Consider the following 15,678-nt stretch of genomic DNA (forward strand, 5'->3'; position numbering starts at 1 on the left):
ATATGTCATTGCGTCGTCTGTATTGGTAGTTCGCCGAAGAAGTTTAAGATTCGATGATAAAAGCTCAAAATTTAAAATCAAGCACACCCCAATTCAAGACAAAGTGAGCATAAAAATTGAAAGCAATCATTCAATAATATTATAATAATTATCACTTTATCCTATAACTGAGTATTATAGTAACTATTATGTGTTTTAGATTGAAAATAGGTGGCTAAGTTGTGTTTTTTCGTTTATTAACATTATAGGTACATTAATTACTTTTTTTATTCAATGAATAATTCACAAGATTTAAGAATGTAACATACTAATTATTGAACATAAATAATTTTGAAAACACTTCTGAGAAAATATATTATAACCAATAGAATTTTTTTTTTGAAAAAAGTAATACACCTCGCCGGAATCGAAACTGCATCTCTCGGGTTTCGCGCCCACGCAACATATACCACTATTCTAAAGGTACTATACTTAATTACGACAGCCATATATATGTTACGCCGAATGTGCGAAATTGACTATTACATGAAATGGGCTAAATTTTGCCTAAATCATGAAAAATTCAAGCCCGTTGCCTTATTCATGAATTAGACAAAATATCTGGTGAGTGCATGAATTCCGCAGTAATTTTTCTGCCTTGTTCATGCATTGGACAAATTAGATAGTAGCGCTACGGTGGTATTTTTTGCAACTAAACTAAATGTGTGAAATGATCGTGGATTGGTCAAAATATACGTATATTATCTATGGTCAAAATAGGTGGTCGCGCTCCGGTGGTATTTTTTGCAACTAATCAAACTAACCAAATGAAATGTGTCAGATGTCATTGATTATAATATAAAAATAAACCAATCAATAACTAAAATGAAATTCATATCCATTTACTATGCGCAAAAAAACTAGAACTATAATATGATAACGGATGAATTTTATTAAAAGGTATTTTCGCGATTTGATTCGTGCTTGGGTATCGTACATGCAATGGTCGATTGTACGTTTTTGATAGTTTGTTGACACTTGTTAGCTAACCTCAAAATGGACATTCAGTTGAATAATTCAGAATTTCAAAACCTAACCTAACCTAACCCAACCCAACCTAACCTAATAATTTTATATTATGTCCAATTATAACTAATAAAATCATCCGTATTAAATTTACTTTTTCTGCTGTCATGTTGACAGTTTAAGAATTCCATGCCCTGGCGACTTCATGTACTCGGCAGAAAATTTACCTTATTCATGAATAAGGCAACAGGCTTGACTATTACATGAATTAGCCAAAATTTAGCCCATTTCATATAATAGTCAATTTCGCACATTTGGAGTAACATATATATATTATATACCGATAGCCAATAGTAGCTCGATTTAGAAAGTGCTTCAGAGAGTATGTACTATAAGAGCCATTAGTTAAAATTTATCCTAATTAAGTAAGGTACCTTTTGCATAGTGGTACATGTGCGTGGGCGCGAAACCCGAGAGATGCAGGTCCGATTCGTGCGGTCTCTTTTTTTTTTTTTTTGACCATGTCCGATTCTGATAGGATCATATGGGCCTCCACAGAGTGGAGAGTTGTATTGACAGATTTTGTTTTTTATGAGAAATGGATGTCAGCCACTTGCTCAACCTATAAGGTCCATACCCTGCAGTGGCGAAGGGTGACTTTTGGAAAGAGGTAGGCTGTGGACATCTGATAAAAAGAGCACACTTGTCAGGTATACTATAATAAGACTATAGAGAAATAAAAAGATAATACGGTAACATACTTATGAATACACTAATAAATGACAACGACACACTAATTCAATAAAACTTCAAAAACTCACTGACGACATAAAAATGAGCGATGTGTTTAAATTACGTATTTTTCGATACATTTATACCCATCAAAAATCATTAGATAAACTTTCTTTTTATTTTAAGAAACAATCTATACGTATTTATTAAGGGGGGACATGCTCATCGAAGGTCAAAATTGAGTTTTTATTGTATATTCAAACCATGATCCTGGACACTCCTTAAACGTTGTAGATGATCTATTTATATAATTTTGAAGCCTTATTATCCTTTATAGTTATTTTAAACATTTGATGACTGCATGAAGTATTTTTGTTACATAAAATAGTATTCTTTTAAACCTCTCGCTCTAATGTTTTAGAATATAGTCATATTTCGGTACATAACTGTGCAGTGGTGTTAAGATTTTTTACATTTATTAATTTTTAAACGCATTTATAAAACCATTAGTATAATTTATTACGAGATAATTTTTGTAAAATATTCACGATAAAAAATTATATTGATAATCTCTGTGATCCCAAATTTGACAAGAATTAGGCATTTTATATTCAAAAAATCGGCAAGATTAACACATTTCAAGATAATTCTAAAGATATTTATTATAAGCTATATTTTTGACCATTTAAGTGTAATAAACATCTTATGAATAATGATTGCTTTATAATAATTATTGACCTAAGAATAAGGTAGTGGTTTTTTGAAATACGCCATTTCTTTTGTCATTCCCTAGTGGTTAAGCTACAACATACGGCCGTAGCCATAAATTGACAAACTATAATTGAAGTAGGGAGTAAAATGATATTAACGCGCGTGTTTGAACATGTACCGTTTAAAAAAAAATTAAAAAAAAATCGGTTAGGTACATGTTCAAACACGCGCGTTAACATAATTTTACTCTCTACTTTAATTATAGTTTGTCAATTTATGGCTACGGCCGTATGTTGTAGCTTAACCACTAGGGAATGACAAAAGAAATGGCGTATTTCAAAAAAACACTACCTTCTTCTTAGGTCAATAATTATTATAAAGCAATCATTATTCATAAGATGTTTATCACACTTGAATGGTCAAAAATATAGCTTATAATAAATATCTTTAAAATTATCTTCAAATGTGTTAATCTTGCCGATTTTTTGAATAATAAAATGCCTAATTCTTGTCAAATTTGGGATCACAGAGATTATCAAAATAATTTTTTATCGTGAATATTTTACAAAAATTATCTCGTATTAAATTATACTAATGGTTTTATAAATGCGTTTAAAAATTAATAAATGTAAAAAATTTTAACACCACTGCACAGTTCTGTACCGAAATATGACTATATTCTAAAACATTAGAGCGAGAGGTTTAAAAGAATACTATTTTATGTAACAAAAATACTTCATGCAGTCATCAAATGTTTAAAATAACTATAAAGGATAATAAAGCTTCAAAATTATATAAATAGATTATCTACAACGTTTAAGGAGTGACCAGGATCATGGTTTGAAAATACAATAAAAACTCAATTTTGACCTTCGACGAGCATGTCCCCCCTTAATATTCGATTAAACGCCGTAGAAATTATTTTCTTAAATTATCTTAATTATTGATTTTGGACAAAGTGCGCAGTCATGACAAAAATATTATACGCGAATGTTTTAGGCTTTGCGAGAGAAGCTTACCTTATTTCATACAATTCGACAGACTTGCGAAGGTTACGAGACGTAAAGTCCATACGAAAAAAAATCTAATTAAATCTAATACATTCCTACATATACAACATCTCTCCTTGGCAAAATAAATTATTTTTATAGAACATAAAATAATGAAGTGATTAAGTATACAAATACCTATGTCAATATGCAATTAAAAAATATTTTTCTTTAGAAGCTAGGCTTTAAATAATCGCCTAGTATGGAGTCTTCGCCACTGATACCCTGACACACACACATTGAAAAACAATATGTGTACTTGCCAGACCCAGGATTCGAACCTGGGACCTACGGCTTTATAGTCCAACGCTTATGTTTTTTTTTGTTATAGGTAATATATTAAGTGTTTTCAAAATTATGTGTATTATACATTAACATAATTCAGTTTCTTTTATTTTGTTAACTGTCAATTCATGGTGGAACTGCATTGTATTGTTCTTTAATTTAATAAAACGCATTTTTTTATAGTACTTATTCCACTTTTAATCAATACATTAGGACCGGTTTCGTCCGCCTCAGAGGGACATTTTCAACTGAAACTGAATCTGAAAAAGTCCCTCTAAGGCGGACGAAGCCGGTCTTAATTTATTGATTAAAAGTGGAATAAGTACTACAAAAAAAATGCGATTTATTAAATTAAACAACAAACATAATTCAGGTTAGCTCCTTATCGAAAGATGTTGTTTAGCCCAATTTTATATATTTTTCTCTATTATATAATTATAATTGTAGTTTTGAAAGTTCAAGCAGATTCCAATAATTGACTAGAAACTTTTACATGTTATCGTCTTTATCATATTTAGTTGTGTGATAACAATGGTTTGTATATGGATTCATAATTAATGAAATTATTCGCAAAATATAGTAGGGCTAGAGTGCTTTTGGCCGCTTGAATAATCTGTACAAAAGTGACCTCACGTTGTGCCTAAAACGCAACGTGTGCAACCAGTGTGTAGGTCCCGTAATCACATATGCATACAAAACACGAAGCCTCAGTAAAACAAAGAATCTTAGTTTGTAGTTCTATGTTTGACAGAACAAGTAAAGGCAAATCGGCATAATTGAATATGGGAAAAAATAAGGTTTGGTACACCTACGATGTAATAAAATTTGCTAAAAACATCAAATATAAACTGGCTGGAGACATATCTCGAAAAATAGATAATTAATGGACAAATAAGAATCATTTAGTGATACCCAAGAGCTAGGATACGTTCGAAATGTATTCCTTGCGGCCGCTGGATTGACGAAATAGTTAAGTTCTTAAAAACGTAGGTGGACGTTTTTAATAGTTTCGTAAAATAATGTTTACGTAGCTTATTACGATTTGTATAATTTTTCGAGTTACTCTTCTAATTATGCAGTTTTTTTAATATAAATATTATTAATGTTGTTATGTCACACCTACGATGGCCGCGCGGCTTAAGCGTCGGCCTATAACGTCGTGGGTCTCAGGTTCGAATCCTGGGTCAGGCAAATACACATATTGTTTTTCAATTTGTGTTGAATCAGGGTATGGACCTAATAAGTTGAGCAAGTGGCTGACATCCATTTCTCGTAAAAAAAACAAAATCTGTTAATACAAACCTCTACTCTGTGGAAGCCAATAATATGATCCTATGAGGATCGGACATGGTCGAAAAAAAAATATAATAAAAATAAATCAACTAGAATAAAAAAAACATGCGTACTGATAACATGTACTATCATCATTATTAGCCTGAATCTATCCACTGCTGAATGAAGGCCTCTCCAAGCTGATTCCACTTCTCTCGGTCCTGTGCGTTGGTTTGCCAAGTATTTTCGCAGAATTTAACCATTTCACTGATCCAGCGGCCTCTAGATCTACCTCGTGGACGTTTTTACTTCTTTGGTACCACTGGAAGACGTGGTTTGTGCACGGCCGCCTTCCTGACGCTATAAATGTGTCAGAATGAAAATATTTTAGAGGCACACTTTCTTGTCCCAAAGCGTTGCTGCACGGGACTGATGTAGCAACCATGCACCTTAGTGCTAAAGAGTTTTAGAAAATAAAAAGAATCTTGACTTGCTCTGCCGTCATTTATCTGTCCCCTAGAAACTCTGCCGAAACAGAGGAGTCAGGAGTTGAAAGTGAATAATCTAAGGAGGTATCGAATTATTCCGTCCTCCATATGACGCAGTAATTTTTTCAAATGCTTCATGTGTCCAGCCCATTACCATTTGAGGTTTTTAGCTCTATTACATCGCAAACCCTTGTCTGTTTCCTTATCCAATCATTCCGCTTTGTATGCTTTGGCGTTATGCCCAGCATGCACCTCTCCATACCACGCTCTGCTACTCTATGTTTCTGGATCTCTCTTTTACTTAGGGTCCATCTTTCACACGCATATGACGTGATTACGGAAAGCACACACTGGTTGAACACTTTAGGCTTTATGCACAGTGGCAGGTCATTTCAGAAGACATTATTCAGGTGGCCAAAAGCTCTCCAGCCCAGCTTTACTCTGCGAGTTAAAGAAATGTTCAAACGTATTGAAATTATGCGTAGATAATATTTTTAGAAAAGGGATTTTTATAAGAAGGTCAAGTTTTGGTTGAAAACGATGATGATATACTTATATATGAAAATGTATGAGCGTTGGTGGATGCGTATTTCAATTGCCAAATGCCTTTCTGAAACGCAAAACCAAAGCATCATTCAAGATTCAAACCTGATACCTTCACCTCGACGAGAGGATGAGAGAAGGATCCAACTATAGCTATGGCGGCAAAAGGTCAGCGATAAACTGGATGAAAGAAAAAGCTTCATAGATAGGTAGGTACATACTATATAAAATCTTTAATTGATACTATTATATACATAATTTGGAAACATCTCATGCATATACACACTAGAAATAATTACAAGATAAAAAGAACTTTTTACATATAACGTTTTTAAATTTTCTGTTGAATTATTATGCTCAATATGCTCAAACTTGTACTTGATAATATGAAGTAAATACAAACAAACAAATATAGAATACTGAAATTTCATTTTGACATTTCATTTTGATATCCATAGTAACGCACGTATATATTAATAATTTAGTTGATATGACCACCCGCTTAGCAACCAATAATAGTCTTTTACTTTTTACGGATTTTTCTGAAATAACTTTCCATACAAAACAGAATTAACTGAAAATGAATTCAATTCTGCTTAAAGATGGCTAAAAGTATTAAAAGAATGCATTGGCATCGTGTTCTGATATATTCTAAAAGTTTCAAATGTCTAGCTAGTCGGGAAGTTAGTTAAAATCGATTGCAAGATTTGTACTGGACACACAACTACCGGACAAACAAGAATACGAGCTAATAAAAAAACGTTGTAAAAAATAAAATATAATATGTTGTAGAGAAAAAAATAGGACACTGCGACATTGGTTAGTAATTGAGGAATTAATTGATACTTACTTTAATTTAATATACTAAAGCCGATAGCCAACATTATAACTCAATTCGATAACCATTAGTTAAAATCGTTGTAATTCAATAAGATGCCCGTAGCTTAATTGGAAAAGCATACTGGCGCGAATCCAGCAGATACAGGCTCATTTCCCGACAGGAGTCGTACTTTTTCTTCTTCTGAAAAATGATTTTTTCTAGTTTATGTAATATATTATATGCATGAGATGTTTTTTAAATTATGTATATTCAGTACCTATATAGAATGTATATTGTGTAGAATAAGATATTGTGTCGTTTTCGTTGAGTAAAATAAATAGTTTATTATAATACTATTATAATAATATGCACATTTACCAGTGGCGAAGTAGGTTGTTAAGATTAGACATAAATATTGCACACTAAACTTTAGTTAGTTTTACTACAATGTGTAGATACTAGATAGAGTTTTAAAATTAAATTAAACCCTGCCTAATCCAAGCCAAAGTAGATATTAGTCGAAAAATATTCTTTTATCTATAAAATATTAAAGTTATTATTAGTTCAATTAAAACAAATAAATATGAGTGACAATGTTTATTTATGTCCGATCATACCAACCTACGTCCACCACTATGGCTGAAACTGAAACTGACATTTACACTTCTTATAAGTGTAAAATTCTACCATTATGAGTGAGCTCTATATCGCTTCTGTATCACTGACATACACTCGATACTGAATGATTATTCAACGTTAAGCTTGACTCGCGTGATACTGTGTAAATCTGTAGGTAACCAGATTGGGTTAATAGCTACTAATTAATTACTTAACTTATATCCATCCTAGAAAAAATAACAATGGCAAAACTCAGGTTTCTTGAAAAGACCTGAGGAAAACTTGAATTTCAAATCACGTCGGTAATAAGTTTCCAGCGGGCAGGTAGTAACGGTGGCGATATATAGATAGACGTAGATGCGGTGAGCTCTGAAGGGAGACTACCAAAGAATGTTTGGCAAGAAACTACACCTGTCAAACTTCGGCCCGCGGGAGAGAAGAAATCGATAAATCCGCGAAGCACTTTGTACCGGATTACATAACGGTGCTTAAAACCTTTAAAGTTAATTACCAATTAAGGAATTACGTAACGGAAAACAAGCTTTAGGATTTTAGAAAAGGTTATCTACGCATGATTTGTAAGAGCTGTTTGTTTGTACATAACCTTCGCTAAAATGATAAATTAAGTGTTTAATACCTATACCGCAATGTTAGTGGTTTGTGTAAGATTTTTAATTCACTCTACTGTTGTTGATAAAGTACAATAAAGTAAGTACTGAGAACATCTAGTTATGTTAACGTTAACTTTATACAATATTAAAAAATAAACTGCTGAATTAACTAAATATAATAACTGTGTTTCAAATTTACAATTCAATTCTTAATGAAATCTTTTGGAATAATTCATAAGTAGCCCATCTGTTCGCGGTTCTTTTGGCAAAATATAAATTATTATATTACGATTATTTTACAAAGCAAATTATATTAGTTATATTATGTACTTATATGTAGCATGTCCATCACTAGATTACCATAATACATTTTATATAGGTTAGTAAAAAGTCATTGTATAAAATATTATAACAAAAAAATGTTTTTTAAATCGTTTTTTACATTTTTATAAAATTAAGGACCGATTCAAGTGGACACCACCGTTTCTGACTGATATTAAATTGTGTGGATTATATTATTTTATAATTAATATATTATTCATTGCGACTACCTCCCTCATTCTTTAGTAATGTTAATTAATATAGTGATCTACGCGTTGCAGCGTTGACATCACAAGTCGGATAGGCGGCTCTCGTGGTGCAGTGCGTAAGGCGCTTGCCTTCCACCTGAGAGTTCCTGGGTTCGATTCCCGGTCAGGACACACAATATTTATGTGTTTTTCTCAAAGCCTGGGTGTCTGTGATTGTGTAAAATTACTAACAATAACAACCACCTTGTACGAAAAAGCAAGGACATGGTTATTAATAATTCTAAAAAAAAGAGGTGTCGGATGTAGCGCTGGACCGTGAGAAATTTCGCAACCTTTGACTAGCGTTGTGATTCGAGGCTGGATCGTGATATGGTGAAGTCAGTAAGTATTTTAATATTTTAACCTTTTATTATTTAAACTGGTATTTTGACTACATATTATAACACGAAGTCAGATTTATAATTCTCTTTCAACTGAGGAGGTATAGAGTTTCCTCAACTATGGTATTGAAAAATAATATAATGAATATACTTAATGCACATTCAATTTAAATTCTAATATATGAGAATTTGATACTTAAAACGTAATAGTTAAAAAACAAAATTCTTATTAGTTACAAAAACGTTACTGGTTTTTTACTTGTATCCATTTTTAATAAACATCTGTCCTGTTACTTTCTTTACTTAACTGGTCTGAGCGAATTTCCAACAATCATTATTAAAATTCAAACACAATTATCATATCACAGCTATACTTCAGCTGAGGCATGGTCTTAAGCGATCGTGACTACGCAACGCGCAAATTGTGCAAACGACTCGTGACATAAAATTGTCATAAAAATTCAACATGCGTCCATTTAATGTTACGTTTATTGTTATTTAAGTAATAATAATAATATATTCATTGACATGTTTTGTTTTTCGAGTAAATACGTAACGTTAGTCATCTTTACACGATTTAAAAATTAATTCCTCCGACGCCATCACAAAACAAATTGATGTGCTCACAGGTCCACTATCGCTCTCTGACTGGCAACGCAAGCGAAATTACGTCCCACCTATTGCTGAAAACTATTTGCCGTTTCACTGAAGTATGCTTTTAACTATTTCTTTTATTCACCGAATAATTCACATTTTAAGAATGTACCATTCTAAGATTCACAAAAGATTTTTTTCTATTGGCTATATTTTCTCATGAGTGTTTTCAGAATTATATATGTTCGGCAATTATCTACATTATATAATAAATTGAAGGAATTATATCTAGTGTAGAATACACATACTTTCCCTTATACTACCTATCCACATCTCTACATGAACGTCGGCGTATACCGCGGCGTGACAATTTAGAAAGGCTATTAAAAGTCAAAAGCAAAGTCGTGCTGGCGGCGTCTCAGGGAGAACTTCTTTAGTCGAGCACTAGAATATACAATAGTCTTAGTACAACTTTTATTGTTACCTAAGTAGAGCCTATGTAGATGATATGAAACCTTCCTTATCGCTGTACGAAATGCGGGCGAGCACACAGCGAAAAGGTTCACAACGGTTCACAGCTAGTTTGTCGTAAATCTATCATATGCCCAAGTTTGAGAAGCGATATTTGGAAACGTGAAAACGCGGATGTGTGCATGCATGCATATTCATACTTCCAATATCTTTAGATTCGGGGGCGGAGGCCACCACCCCTAAACCCGCGAGCTTTCCGAACCTCTAATGTTCTGCGATGCGCGATCAACCTTATGAGTTACGATATTTATTCATATTATCATATTAAATTTTCTTCACGCGACCCCTAAAGTGTAAATTTCTCGACTCGGGGTATCAGAATATCTTGATCAATTACTAAAACAAGCATAATGCAATAAATTAACATCGCAGCCAAAATTTTGTATAGCCGACCTTCTCATCTGTGAATTAAATATTTTACAGCAGGCAATATTTTTTATTTAGTTTAAAAAAATACATTCGGTGTTAGCTATGGAAGGAGTTTAACCTCTTGAGATATATGTAATTAAAGAAATATCGTTGCTGCTTTTTTTTTTAAAATTATAATAAACTTCCTGTATCTACAGTAAAGGCCTAATTTCACGTTAAAGTCGCTATGATTAAAATTATGACTGTTTTCTAAAAATATTAAAAAATCACAAACTTGTCCCTAAGTAAGTAATTTTAATACAATTAAACGGCATGTTATAAATTCAGTAGGTTAAAAGTGAAAAGAATTCTTTCCGTTTTTTTAAATTCATAACATTCATTCTCTAAAATGTTTAAATTCGACTAAATAGAAAAGTTATTTGTAATCTAATTAATAGAAAAAGTAGCTCATTATAATAAAACATAACTTATAATGTACCTAAAATCCTCTACTATAGTGTCATTATTTTATGTGAATTTTCAATGTTTAAATGATGGAGAGAAGACCATTTGTGGCGTTATCAACATAATTATGGTATTGGATTCTTATGAATATGTTTTAATATTAAACTAACACGGCTTGTTCTGTCATTTATACAGAATGGGCTGAAATTAATATTGTTTATTGAGTTATTAAGACTAATATTATTCTTTCTCTTAGATCTTGTCAAGTACTTAGATCTCATGCAGTGTCCCCAAGTATCTATGTTGCTCGTCATCTTCTTGTGACTTCCCGTTTTATGCCATAATACTGAAACTGGGTGGTACTTAGCAGCCTTCCAGATTAACGGAATTATATTAGCTTGAAGAAAATGTAGGTCAGATTTAAATTTCTTGGAGGCATCCGTAGGTAGTACGTAACGAAGCCACGTCAAACATCTTCACCTGAAATTTGACGAGAGGCCATACGGTTCGTTTCTAACGAAGGCATACATTTCAAATCTCCGCTCTAAGCATTTGTTCTCAAAGTTCAGCTTAAGTTTGCTATGTCTTAGGGTAACATTATCAGAATAACAACGTTGAGATATATTGTTATTCAACGAAGACCTTCAGTTGATCATGAATGAGGTTTATCGAACATAAAGGCATACTTTACATCAGTGGTGAAGGGTGGAGATATGTTGTTAAGATCCAACATAAATAGTACATATTAAACATTGTCAGTCAAACATATTTGTTTTCATTGAAATAAACCTACAATACGTAGATAGTGTTTGTTAGTTCTGAGAATTCAATTAAACTTTGCCTAATTCAATCCATAGTATATAATAGTAAAAAAATATTCGTTTATCGACAAAACATATAAAATTATGCTATTAAACTACACATAATTTTCGATATTAAATTTCATTGATAGAAGAATATTTTTTATCGATTATAGTTTGGTATAGGCTGGGCTTAGTTAATTTTTAAAAAAACTTACTAACACCCTCTGTAATAAAATGTATTCTTAATTAAACGAAAACAAATAAGTTTGACTGAAAAAATGTGCACTATTTTGTCGGATCGCCCATTGCATACCTAATCTATTACGGTTTAGTTTAGGCAGGGTTTAATTGATTTGTAAAAACTAACCAACACCATCTGTAAGGGTCTAGGACGATTTGGCACCGGACAACTGGACGCCACGGAATTCGAAAATAGATAGACGTTAGATACTTATAGGTACTTTAAAAAAAAATATTCAATATTATTATTTATACTTCAATGATTATATTATGATTTAATAGTTGGTAAGAATGTAAATATGCAGACGTAAACAATGATTTAATCATGCATATGTTTAAGTTCCAACGAAAAAAGAGTTTTTTATGTTATATAAAGCCGTAGGCATGGTAATTCTCAATCCGCGATAAAGAATACATTATGTTAAGAGTAAATTAGTAGATAGAAACTGATTAAAATACCTCGTCTACACGTGTCTACGACAGTGCGGCGTCCAATTGTCCGGAGGCCAGTCGTCCCATTCCCATCTGTAAATGGTTCAATAAAACAAATACGTATGACTAATAAAGTTAAATGTGCACTATTTATTACTTACAGCCTACCTTCACCCTTCGCTACTGCTACATAGTGGGGAATGGGACGATTTGACACCGCGAACTGTCCTCCGCCGATTGGCCTCCGGTTATTGGCCGCCGGTACAATCGGACGCCGACCCAATTGGCCTCCGGGACGATCGGACGCCGGTACAATCGGGCGCCGACCCAATTGGACACCGGCCCAACTGGCCGCCGGGAGATTGGACGCCGCACGGCTGAATTAAATGCGCAAAGGAAAAGACCTACGTAACGACTTCGTAGAAAAAGTAGACACGACACTTTAATAAATGCTTCTATCTACTTAGTGGTTGTACCTAATACATTTTGCGCTTAATATATTTTTATTATGATAGATAATAATTATTATTCATGCTTTATGCTGTTTATAAAAGAAAAGAATTCTTTTCTCGCCAGAACTTGAAGATGTGCATAATTAAGTAATTTTTGTGTATACCTACCTATTCATATTAAAAACAACAAATATTAATGATGAATTGGTTAGTTAAAATATTGTCTTTCGGCGTTTTCTCGATTTCATGTTATTATAATTGAACTTTATATTTATTCATCATCCGTAAATAAGTATTTTGAAGTTTATGAAATTACAAACAATATAAGTAGGTAAAATACTTGAAAGGTAGCTACATATTACATTATATATTATATTATTGTTTGAAATGTGTTGGTCAATCGATCTTTAATAATTAGGTACAATTTATATGAATCAAGGCGTTTATGTAATAAATAAAATAAGTCTATAATACTTAACAAACTATACCGTATTCAGTACCTACATGTATTCTGTACCTACATTATTATATATTATGTTGACAAAGCGAATTTGTATGTAGGTGCATAATATGCATTATTATCAATAGACTATCGTTTGAAATAGGTGTTAGGTATCTTCGGCTTAAAATTGCTTATTCCATTTTTATTACTAAACGTATTTTATAAAAAACGCGCTAACTCACATTAGATAAATTTCAAGAAAAGTTGACTCAAAAAATTCAGCACGGTGCATAGGTAAATGAATATTTTTTCATAGTGTGGTATATTTTTTTACATTATTTTTAAAATAACTGGAGTAGAGTGTACTAGATATTAATTTAAGTCGAAATGTTCATATGTTAAAAATTTCACCTTTAATTTAAAATGTGTACACATATTTTTGTTGAAAGATAAATAGTATGGCTAACATTAATACATTATTATAAACAATATTATGGACGCTAAACCAAGAGATGTTACGGAGACTTGAAGCTTTCGAGATGTGGCTGTATAGATGCATCCTCAAAATTTCTTGAACTGACAGGGTGACAAATGTTGAAATTCTCAATCGAATAGGAAAGGACCAAGAAGTTCTACGTAGTATTAAAACCAGAAAACTACAGTACCTCGGCTACATTATGAGAGGACAAAAGTACAGTATTCCCCAACTTATCATTCAAGAAAAGATCAATGGTAAGCGTAGCAGAGGACGGCGCCGCATTTCGTGGCTTAGTAATAAGTAGCAGTGTAAACTTAATAATTATATATCCTCTTTGACAACAAAAGTCAATACCACCTGACCAAGGCTACTAAAAACCATCCACACATTATATATATGGTGGATACAGAATAGTGACATGACTTGGGAAGATAATAAGAAAATAAATAATCTAGGAAAAAAAATTATATTGACTGGTGAAACATTTCACCAAGCATGGATTTATATTTTATGAGTTGTATTGTTTTGTGTAACTACGTCGAAATATATAATACCTATTATATTAATCACTAGGAAGCCGATGTTTGTAATAGGGAATTATTTTTAATTTATCTGTGGAAATACCTGGGTACGTGGGAAAGCCCCAGATATTTAAAAATAATCTGATCTAACTACCTCATTAGCTCGATCTGTGGGTCTATTCTATGCTTATCGACCGCTAAAGTGATAAAGTGAAAAATATTATCAAACTTAGGGTAGGTTTGTATCAAAATATTAGCACTTATTGTAACAATTACACGAAGCCGGTTTTTATTGTTGCAATAAGTGCTATATTTTAACAGCACCTATCTTGCTGCTGTTAAAATATCGCACTTATTGCAACAATAAAAACCGGCTTCGTGTAATTGTTACAATAAGTGCTAATATTTTGATACAAACCTACCCTAAGTTTGATACTATTTATCAATTTAGTGTTCGATAAGTATAGAATAGACCCACAGGGGTTAAAAAATGATTGGCCTTTGTCATGAGAATTATACAAAATATTATAATAGCGTTAAAAATATTTTTAATAGTACAAGAATTTCGAAAAATGTCTAACTCATCGGCTAACAGTCTAAGAGCCGGCTGTCCAGTGAATTCGTCCAAAAATATCAGCAAAATATAATATAAAACATTGAAGTGATCCTGAAATCGATAATTCAATACCTACTTTGATTTAAAATACAAAAGCCGATTGCCAATAAGTAACGCAATTTAGAAAGTGCTTCAGAGAGAATTATAAAAGCATTAGCTCACTTCGATACATGTAGATAGGACTCGTATAGCTTAGTGGCCAGAGCACGCATCTGGGCGAGAATCCTGTTGGATGTCGTATTTTTTTAGTTAGGTTAAATAATACTGGGTAATTATTGAGTTTGGAAGAAAAAAATCATTAAATCGACATTGACTGATTTTACTGAAGATTACTGAAGATTTAGACAATAGATGCCCTATTATGCTGTGTATTCGTATGAATACACCATGCATTTAAGGGTTAAGTCCTACTCGATCCAAGATTTTTAGTTATTGCTAGGTATATTTTTCCAATTCTGTATTTACAGTGGTACTTTCTTACAACTGATTTATAGTCTGTATTGATTTAAAAGGGATATGATGTCATAGATAGTTAATAAATAAAATTGACTTCCTTATTTGTGCAATAACTTGATTACTTATTAAGTATATCATTGTGGTATTAAAATTGTATATTTGTAATTAGCTTCAAAGGAAAACAACCATTTATTGTTATCCAATTAATTTATTTTAAATAATATTGCTAATGTAAAAATGAAGGTAGTCTAAATCT

This window comes from Rhyacophila brunnea, unplaced genomic scaffold, assembly GCF_057557595.1.
Source record: "Rhyacophila brunnea isolate RB1 unplaced genomic scaffold, BYU_Rbru_1.0 scaffold_4, whole genome shotgun sequence".
In the NCBI taxonomy this organism is placed as follows: Eukaryota; Metazoa; Arthropoda; class Insecta; order Trichoptera; family Rhyacophilidae; genus Rhyacophila; species Rhyacophila brunnea.